This window comes from Zea mays, chromosome 6 (assembly GCF_902167145.1).
Source record: "Zea mays cultivar B73 chromosome 6, Zm-B73-REFERENCE-NAM-5.0, whole genome shotgun sequence".
NCBI lineage: Eukaryota > Viridiplantae > Streptophyta > Magnoliopsida > Poales > Poaceae > Zea > Zea mays.
This window is the reverse complement of record NC_050101.1, coordinates 100,841,402-100,851,232: the sequence shown is the minus strand read 5'-3', so window position 1 is coordinate 100,851,232 and position 9,831 is coordinate 100,841,402.

The following is a 9,831-nucleotide window of genomic DNA, read 5'->3' as shown; positions in this document are numbered from 1 at the left end:
TGCGATTTCGGGTGTGAGATGTGAATTGAATGCCCTTGTTTGGAGTTTGGTCAGCTGAGAAATTGTGGAGACAGCAGGAGTAATGAAGAGAGAGAGTGTCGGGGGGTATTTAAAGGATCCCCCAAAAGCTGGCAGCCATTGGGAGAAAAGAACCAAAAACCGGTTGAACCGTTTGTAATCCGGTTGAACCGGTTTCCACCACGAAGATCTCGGTTCACTGATCTACTCGGCCAGAGACTCGACCGGATTCAAAATCGGTTGAGCCAGGAAAAAATCCAGTTGAACCGGTTTTCAAAAAATATCCGCACACGACTTTTCTGATAGCTTTTGACTGTCAGACTGGCAGGACAGAGGTGGCAGAAGAAACAGTCCAGAAACCGGTTGAACCGGTTTTAGGTCCGGTTGAACCGGTTTTTGAGACTGAAGAGCAAGTTTTGACAAATCTGAAGTGAACAAAGGTGGAACTCTTGTGGGGAGTAAAAGTGGTTTCTCAAAGGGCATTCATGATCTAGAAAAGTGTTTTCTTAGATGATTTTGAAGGAATTTGAACTTAGCTCATTGCATAACTTACTTAACCATTGCGGATCCCTCTTAATTGAACGACGATTCCTATAACTCAAGAATCATAAAATGAATACAGCCGTTGTTTCCAAGCACTTGGAGCACGCTATAGGATGTAGAATTTTTAATCCGCTGTGCTTCTCCTGTCTGTGGAATAACTGTGAACATGCTAGGAGCAAACTTTTTAGAATCTCTGTTTGTTTTGTCATTTAATCACCAAAACCCTCAATTAGGGTTGATTGCACTTACAATCTCCCCCTTTTTGGTGATTGATGCCAAAACAAACTAGAGTAGATATAAAATAAAAGTAAAATCACTGGCAGGATGTAAATACTTGTGTATATGCAGCCCCCCCTAAATATGTGCATGAATTTTGTGATATTCATATTGACTTGATATGTCAATTTGCAACATATTTGGAGAGAGTAAAAAGAAACAAACACAATACACAAACACTGAGTGATGCAATAAAATTATACAAGATGTGATGATATAAAAATAGCATTACACTAACAGATCCATCATTGTATAGCATAAGATATGAAATGGCACTGGCTATTACAATAAGGTCATCACATCATAAAATGTTTGTGGCTCTAGGCCATCACCGCATGCATCACAACAAGCAAAGTCGAATAAAAATTATTACAGACTAGGTGTTCATTACAGAAATTAAAAGCCCTGAGGGCTAAGCAATCCTTCTCCCCCTTTTTGGCAACAAACACCAAAAATGGAGAGAACCACCAACCACGAATCACCACTGAGGAGGAGGAGGATCAAAGAACTGATGCGCCAGGTGAGTTGCAAAGTGTTCTTCCCCAGACTGAGCTAGGGGAGGATAGCTGCCCGAAGGATCCTGGGCGGAGGATAAGAAGAGGATTGACCCGGATCCCCCTGGTGGGGAGGCGGGGCAAACTGCTCACGATCATCGAAGTATTCTTCATCTTCTTCTTCATCTTCTGGAGTCATGAAAGGCACCCCATATGCATGCTGGTGCCACTCATTGATTTCTAGTGGAGGAGGATGAAGAGGCACATCAGGCGAACGGGGAGCAAATGGCATACCCATAGAGGAAGCTTGACGACGAAGATTGTCGTCAGTCTCCCGCTGCCGCCGAGCCAGCTCATGCACATCTGAAGATATATTTCTGCACATGGAAAAGAATGCTGCAATACCATGGGCCAAATGAGCACCCATCCCGCGACCATGACCTCGACCACGACCACGACCACGTGGTGTGGGAGATCTGCGACCAGGAAATGGACGCGAGGGTCCGGCAGCAGCATGTCCATGAGAGCTGGAGGGGGCTTTCCTCAGATGCCCTGCTGGATTGTTTGAATCAATCCAGAAGGGGGGGTGTAAGATAGATGTCTTGTGCCTTTCTCATAGCGAAACTGAGTCACCACTTCAATCATCTTCATGATGAAGGGGGCATGAAGACATCCCTTGAGAGGGAAGCAGGCAGCATGGATAATTTCTTGCCAAATCATGTCAAAAACATTGATGCTTTCAGAGCTATTTGGCTTCATAAATGAGAGCAAGACTTTGCTCTCTCCCAGGATGTTCATTTGATTACCCCCTTTGGGAATGAGGGTCATTCGACAGAGAGAATTAATATATCTGTAAAACTTATGCAGATTGGTGGACTCCCAAAATTTACCAGTCTCAGATATATGAAGATCCCGGGCTTCATCCTTGGTGGGTTGACAAAAGTCATGAATTTTAATCTTGTCCCCAGAAATATCTTCATCAGAAAATCCAAGTATGTGAGCAAACCTCCGGTAGCTCACCTTGTACCAGCTGCCTTCAATATAGAAATTAAGATAAGGAAAGTTATAAGGACTTTCCTCATCAGCCATTTTGATCCAAAGGGTAGAATAGAACTGAGCAATAACTTCATCATTCCAATCATATTGGAATGTCATAATGTTCTTCATCCTCTTCCTTTCACAGGCCCTCAAAGCCTGTGTCATCTCTGGATCACCAATTGCTTCACATCCTTCCCAGTTGATGTATCTCTGATGCAGGATAGGCTGATGCTTCTTGGGAAGAATCACAGAATTGTAAAAATCGACATGTTGGAGGGTCCAGAACCGATTACCATCGATCCTAGCATCACGAATACGCAATGTAGGGTTTTGGAATCGGATGTCCTGGAGAAGGGCGGACCCTCCGCTGGCAGTGAAATCTGTGACAGGCTCATTTGCAGATCGACGAGCCTCCGCCTTGTGAAGAACCAACCCCCAGATAATGGGTGCGTTGGCAGAGGGGAGGTCAACTTCATCATCCTTGCCTCCATCATCATCGCTAGTTGGCTCCCATGCCTGTGGATTGGCCGTGGGTCGAGACCGACCGGAGGGATTCCGAGTCGTTCGGCCGCGAGCACCATGAGACCCTGAGGCCTCACCACCTTGCATCACATTTCTGGATCCTCTCCCGCGCTTGGATCTGGAACACGGAGGAGTTTCTTCACGAATTTCTTGATCATCATCGGAGTCAGATTCAACTACTGACAGGTACCTCCGACGCACCATCCTTAAGATAAAAAGGAGAACCTATGGTGAGCGAGGAGATCGATGTTCAAGGATTTTAACAAACACATTTGAGTAAAGACGCGTATGATATTGAGCATGCACTTCAACCGTTCATGCGAGCGGTTCAACTACAACGAACAATACCAAACTAATAAACTCAAACAATGTTCGAGACAAAAGAAGACAATTTAAGTGTTGCAAGCACCTAAACTACATAGTATCCTTGAAACGATACACAAGATAATCAAGAATGGTGTGAGATCGAGTAAAAACATGAGGAAATAAGGCAATACCTCGATCTGACGATTGAACCACAGAAATCCCAACGAAAATGAGGGAGTTGATGGAGGAGGCCGAGAGGAACAAATCTCCAACAAACTCCCAAGGATTTGATGGCTCGAAAGGGATTTGGAGAGTGGTGTGAGTGAGAGAGAGAGAGGAAAAGTGAAGGCGACAGTGGCAGTAAGAAATGAACGGGTAAAGAGTGAAAGAAAGAAGGGGAGGAGAAAAAGGAGGAGGCAGCGGCTGGTCAGCGGACCAAAACCGGTTCAACCGGTTCTAAAACCGGTTCAACCAGTTTTGCTGCAGTGTGAACAGTTAAAGCGCGCAGAAAACGACATTGACTGCATGGAAAACCTGCCACACTGACAGCGCAGACTGCGAGACTGACGGCGCAGACTGCGGGGCTGATAGACAGCACGGACGCAGAGGCGACAAAAACCGGTTCAACTGGTTTTTATACCGGTTCAACCGGTTTTCACCAGAGGAAAACCGGTTGAGTGGCCTACTCAGCCGATTTACTCAACCAGATTATAGATATAGCCCGGTAAGGCTTAAAATACCATCAATATTTTTGACATGAGTAACTTTGGCAATAAAAATAGGATTTCACACGTCATTTTGTGCATAAAGCAATTTTATATCAAACAATCATGATTCAAATTTTAGTTTTATGACACGTTTTGAGAATCCAAGATGTTTAGTTCACTCCTAAGAAAACAAAACCTAGTCTCATCAAGGGGTTTTGTGAAGATATCGACTAGTTGATTTTCAGTGCTCACATGAAATAATTTGATATATCCTTTGGCTTCATGGTCTCTCAAGAAGTGATGTCTAATATCAATGTGTTTGGTTCTAGAGTGTTGCACAGGATTGTTTGTATGTTTTATGGCACTCTCATTATTACACAATAGTGGAATCTTATTAAACTCACAACCAAAGTCTCTAAGGGTTTGCTTCATCCATAACAACTGTGCACAACATGCACCAGCTGCTATGTACTCAGCTTTTGCAGTGGAAAGTGCAACACAATTTTGTTTCTTGGAACTCCATGACACTAAGGACCGCCCAAGGAATTGGCAAGTCCCAGTAGTGTTTTTTCGATCTACTTTGCAACCGGCATAGTCTGAGTCAGAGTAGCCAAGTAAATCGAAAAGGGAGCCTTTAGGATACCATAATCCTAGGTTTTGGGTGTGGACTAAGTATCTTAGGATTCTCTTAACGGCAACAAGATGGAAATCTTTAGGATTAGCTTGAAAACATGCACACATGCAAACACTTAACATGATGTCAGACCTAGATGCACATAAGTAAAGCAGTGACCCTATCATTGATCTATATAATTTTTGGTCTACCGGTTTACCTTCTTCATTTAGGTCAAGATGTCCATTTGATGACATTGGAATCTTGGCGTGCTTTGCCTTTTCCATGCCAAACTTCTTGAGCATATCTTGTGTATATTTGGTTTGGCATAAAAAGATACCTTCCTTGAGTTTGTTTGACTTGAAATCCTAGGAAGTATTTGAGCTCGCCCATCATAGACATCTCAAACCTGTTCGTCATTACTTTGCTAAATTCTTCACAAAAGTTTTCATTAGTACTACCAAATATAATGTCATCGACATATATTTGGCACACAAATAACTCATTATCAACTTTGCGAGTGAATAATGTAGAGTCAGCTTTTCCTATTGTAAATCCATTCTTAATTAAAAAATCTTTAAGACAATCATACCAAGCTCTAGGGGCTTGTTTAAGCCCGTAGAGTGCTTTGTGAAGTAGATAAACATGGTTTGGCTTCCTTGGATCTTCAAAGCCCGGTGGTTGCTCCACATATACCCTCTCTTGTAGTGGTCCATTTAAAAATGTGCTCTTGACGTCCATTTGATATAACTTGAAATCATGGTTAGTAGCATAGGCAATTAATATTCTAATTGACTCTAACCTTGCTACCGGCGCATATGTTTCACCAAAATCAAGTCCCTCCACTTGAGTGTAGCCTTGGGCAACCAACCGTGCTTTGTTTCTTGTAACAACGCCATGTTCATCTTGTTTGTTCCTAAAGACCCATTTTGTCCCAATCACATTTTGCTTGGGTCTTTGAACCAAGGACCAGACTTTATTCCGGGTGAAGTTGTTCAACTCCTCTTGCATGGCAATTATCCAATCCGGATCACCCAGCGCTTCTTCAACCTTAAGTGGCTCAAGATAGGAGACAAACGAGTAAAATTCACAAAAAATTGCTAAACGGGATCGAGTTGTTACCCCTCTCCTGATGCTACACAGGATGTTGTCCACCGGATGATCTCTTTGAATGATATGATGGACTCGAGGATGGGGCACTGATAGTTGTCTTTGAATTTGCTCCTCCTCCTCATCCACTTGATCAAGAGGCACTTCACCATCAACACTCTCATGTTCATCTTCTACCACGGTTGGCATCCTTTGGGGTTGATGACCTTCTTCAAGACTTGGATGACTTGAGGTTGATGGGTTTGCTTGGGTGGAGGATTTATCACCCACCACCTTTGCACCAACATCAAAAACCTCATTGGTCATCCACAAGGTTCCTTCCTCATCATCCTTTTCTTGAGGTCTCACTTCACCTATTGCAAGCTTCTTTATGGCCTCACAAGGTGGTTCTTCATTTCCTGCAATGTCATTAGAAACATGCCCTTGCGAGCCATTAGACTCATCAAATGTCACATCTATCGCTATTTCAACAAGACTGGTGGTATTGTTGAAAAGACGATATCCATGCACATTTGATGCATAACCAAGCAAGAAGCCCTCGTCCACTCTAGGAGCAAACTTTGAGCTCTTGACTTTCTTGTTAAGAATAAAGCATTTACAACCAAATACTCTAAAGTAATCAACTTTAGGTTTGTTAACAGTGAGAAGCTCATATGCAGTCTTCTTGTAGATCTTGTGAAGATAAAGGCGGTTGATTGCATGACAGGCGGTGTTGACCGCCTCTGCCCAAAAATTGTCAGGGGTCTTGTACTCATCCAACATGGTTCTAGCGGCTTCAATTAGAGTTTGGTTCTTCCTTTCCACAACACCATTTTGTTGTGGAGTGTAGGGAACCGAGAACTCATGTTTGATTCCTTCTTCGCCTAAGAATTCTTCGACACCTGTGTTCTTGAATTATGTCCCATTGTCACTTCTCACTTTCTTGATTTTAAGATCAAACTCATTTTGAGCTCTTCTCATGAATTTCTTCAAGGTCTCTTGGGTTTCACCTTTGTCACTCAAAAAGAAAACCAAGGTGAAGCGAGAAAAATCATCAACAATAACTAAGCCATACTTACTACCACCAATACAGATGTAAGCCACGGGTCCGAAGAGGTCCATGTGAAGAAGCTCCAATGGCCTCTTTGTTGTGACCACATTCTTTGATTGATGTGGGACTCCATGTTGCTTTCCTGCTTGGCATGCGCCACAAACCCTATCTTTCTCAAATACAACATTTGTTAGTCCAATGATGTGACTATCCTTTTGAAGTTTGGCCAAATTCCTTATACCGACATGAGCTAGCCGGCGATGCCATAGCCAACCCTTGTCGGACTTTGCCACTAAACAAGTCTCAGGCGTCACCTTACTTGTTGTGAAATCAACAAGATAAAGTTTGCCCTTCAAGCGACCCGTAAAGGCAACTGAGGAATCCTCCCTTCTAAGGATCTTCACATCCACATCAGAAAATAAACAATTATAACCCATTCCACAAAGTTGTGAAATAGACATCAAATTGTAGCTTAAAGAATCTACTAGTAAAACATTTGAAAGTGATTGTTGGTCAGAGATAGGAATTTTACCAATACCAATCACCTTACTCTTGCCACTATCTCCAAACACAATTTCTTGTGCTTCTTGAGTTAGTTGCAAGGAATGAAACATGTCTTTCTCCCCGGTCATGTGATTTGTACATCCACTATCAAGCACCCAACTTGACCCACTAGAGGAGTAGATCTGCAAAACAAATTTAGGCTATGCTTTTAGGTACCCAAATTGAATTGGGTCCTGTAGTGTTAGTTATAGCCTTGGGTACCCACACACTTCTTTTCATGACTTTTCTTTTAGTGTAGGCACCCACATATTTAACAACCAATTTCCCTAAATTCCAAGTCAACATATAATCACAAAGATAAGAGTGAGAAATGGGAGCATTAAATTTTTCTCCACTTGTGGATCCCGCTTCCTTCATCTTTCTCTTTGTGGAACTCAAGTTTACCTTTACTTGAGTTGACTTGTCATTTGAGGAGTGAATCCTCCCCAAGGCATCATATAGGGTGGTTCCCTCTATGAACTTGGGGGATCCTCACCCCTTATGCACTATGCTAGGGTTTTCCTTAACTGAGTTGAACCCAAGCCCCCTTTTTCCATTGTTGGGCTTTAAGGACTTGTACTTGGGTAAAACTTTCTTTAACCCATCATTGCTAGAGCATCTCTTCAATATTTCTTTGACCTTCACCTGTGGGCTTTTCTTCCTTGCATGGTTAGTCAAACAACAAGAAGCATGGTATTTGACACAATGTTTGCAAAAGGTATTATTTGAGGAGCTTGACTTAGATTCAATCAATAAAGATGAGGCATTGATGTTCTTGCAATTTTCAAGTTGCACTTGAAGTTCTTGATTTTGGACAGTCAAGCTTAACATGCTTGATTCAAGTGCATCCTTTTCATTTGCAAGATTAGCTATAGAGGTTTTCATATTTGTTACTTCTTTTTCTTTATCCTCTATAGTTATCTTGACTAAAGATACTTCCTTAGTAAAGGCTTCTAGCATTTCATTTTTATTGAGTAGCAATTCTTGAAGCTCTAGGTTTCTCTCCTTTTCAAGGATGAGCAAGTCTTCTTGAGCATCAAGAGTTGCTTTTCTTTTATCTAGCTTCTCCATTAATTTAGTGATAACATTATATCCATTCAAGCCAAATTCTTTAATCATTTTGTTTTTCATGGCAATTTGTTCATCATCATCATTTGAGAAATCATCACTAAATAAAGTTACCTTATCTCCTTTTGCCATGAGGCAAGTTGGATTGTAGGAGTCGTCTTGGAGGTTGGTGAAGAGTTGCGAGCTTGAAGTAGATTGGATGGCAACGTTTGCCACCACTTCCTCTTATTCGGAGCTAGAACTCTCTTCATCGGAGTTCCATTCTTCACCAATATGGGCTTGACCATATTTCTTATTCTTGAAGTATCCCTTGTTCTTGCCTCCCTTTTTGAACTTGTCCTTCTTGTATTCCTTCTTGGCTTCTTGTTCCTTTTTGTTAGGACAATCCGCTATGAAATGACCGGTTTGGCCACATTCATAGCATGCCCTCTCCTTTCCTTTCCTTTCCTTTGAAACTTATCATTTTTCCTTACAAACTTCTTGAATGTTTTGATGAACATAGTTGTGTCTTCTTCACTTGAGCTATCTTCATCACTTGATGTCTCGACCACTTTCTTTGCCTTGTGGTCTTTGTTCTTCTTGGGGGTGTCTTGTTCATTTGAGATCAAGGCATGAGAGTCTCTTGTCTTGATTGGGGCTTCTTCAGATTCATGTTGTTGAATCTTTGCAAATAGTTGGTGAGGCGTCATTTCCTCATAGTCGTCACGGTCTCTTATCATCCTTGCTAGACTCTTGTCCTTTTCTTTGTATGCTCTCATGAATAGTCTAGTAACCTTGGAGTCACTCCAATCTTCACTTCCAAGCACTCTTATTTTGTTTACCAACACCATTAACCGATCAAAGAGTGATTGAAGTGACTCACCCTTAGTCCAATCATATCTAGCAAGCTCACTCTCCAAAGCTTCAATTCTATGTCTCTTAGCTTTGGGGTCTCCTTCATGTGACATTTTAAGAATGTTCCAAATGTCATGAGCATCTTCTCTTCCTTGGACTTTCCGGTATTCTTCCGGACAAAGACTTCCTTTTATTATGCTCACCGCTTGAGCATTGCGGTGAACTTCTTGCATCATTTCCGGAGTCATCTCTTCTCCTTGGGCGGGCTTATACATACCTACATTGACAATCTCCCAAAGACTAGGATGTACACCGATTAAATGCGACTTCATCTTATCGACCCACTCGTCATAGTTCAACTCACTAAGAGTTGGTAACTTTCCAAGTGGGGCGGAAGAGAAGTTGGGGATAAAATTTCTAGAGTAATCAAATTGAACTTTGGTGTCGTTTGGTTCGCATATTTGTAACGTAATGGGTAACAGATAACGTTAAATCATGTTTGTTTTAGTCCAACCGTAATCAGATACCACACTAAAATTTGATACCAGCCTATTCAAATTTGTTACCGCCAGTAATCGAGCCGAAACCATTACCATTACCATTTGCGTTACATTTTTTGAACCAAACAACACCTTGAATTCGTTACCTTTACTTTTGGTAGATGACCCTTTGGTGTTGAGACTTACCTTGCTCATCACCCTTGACACTAAAAGTTCCACTAGGTCGTCA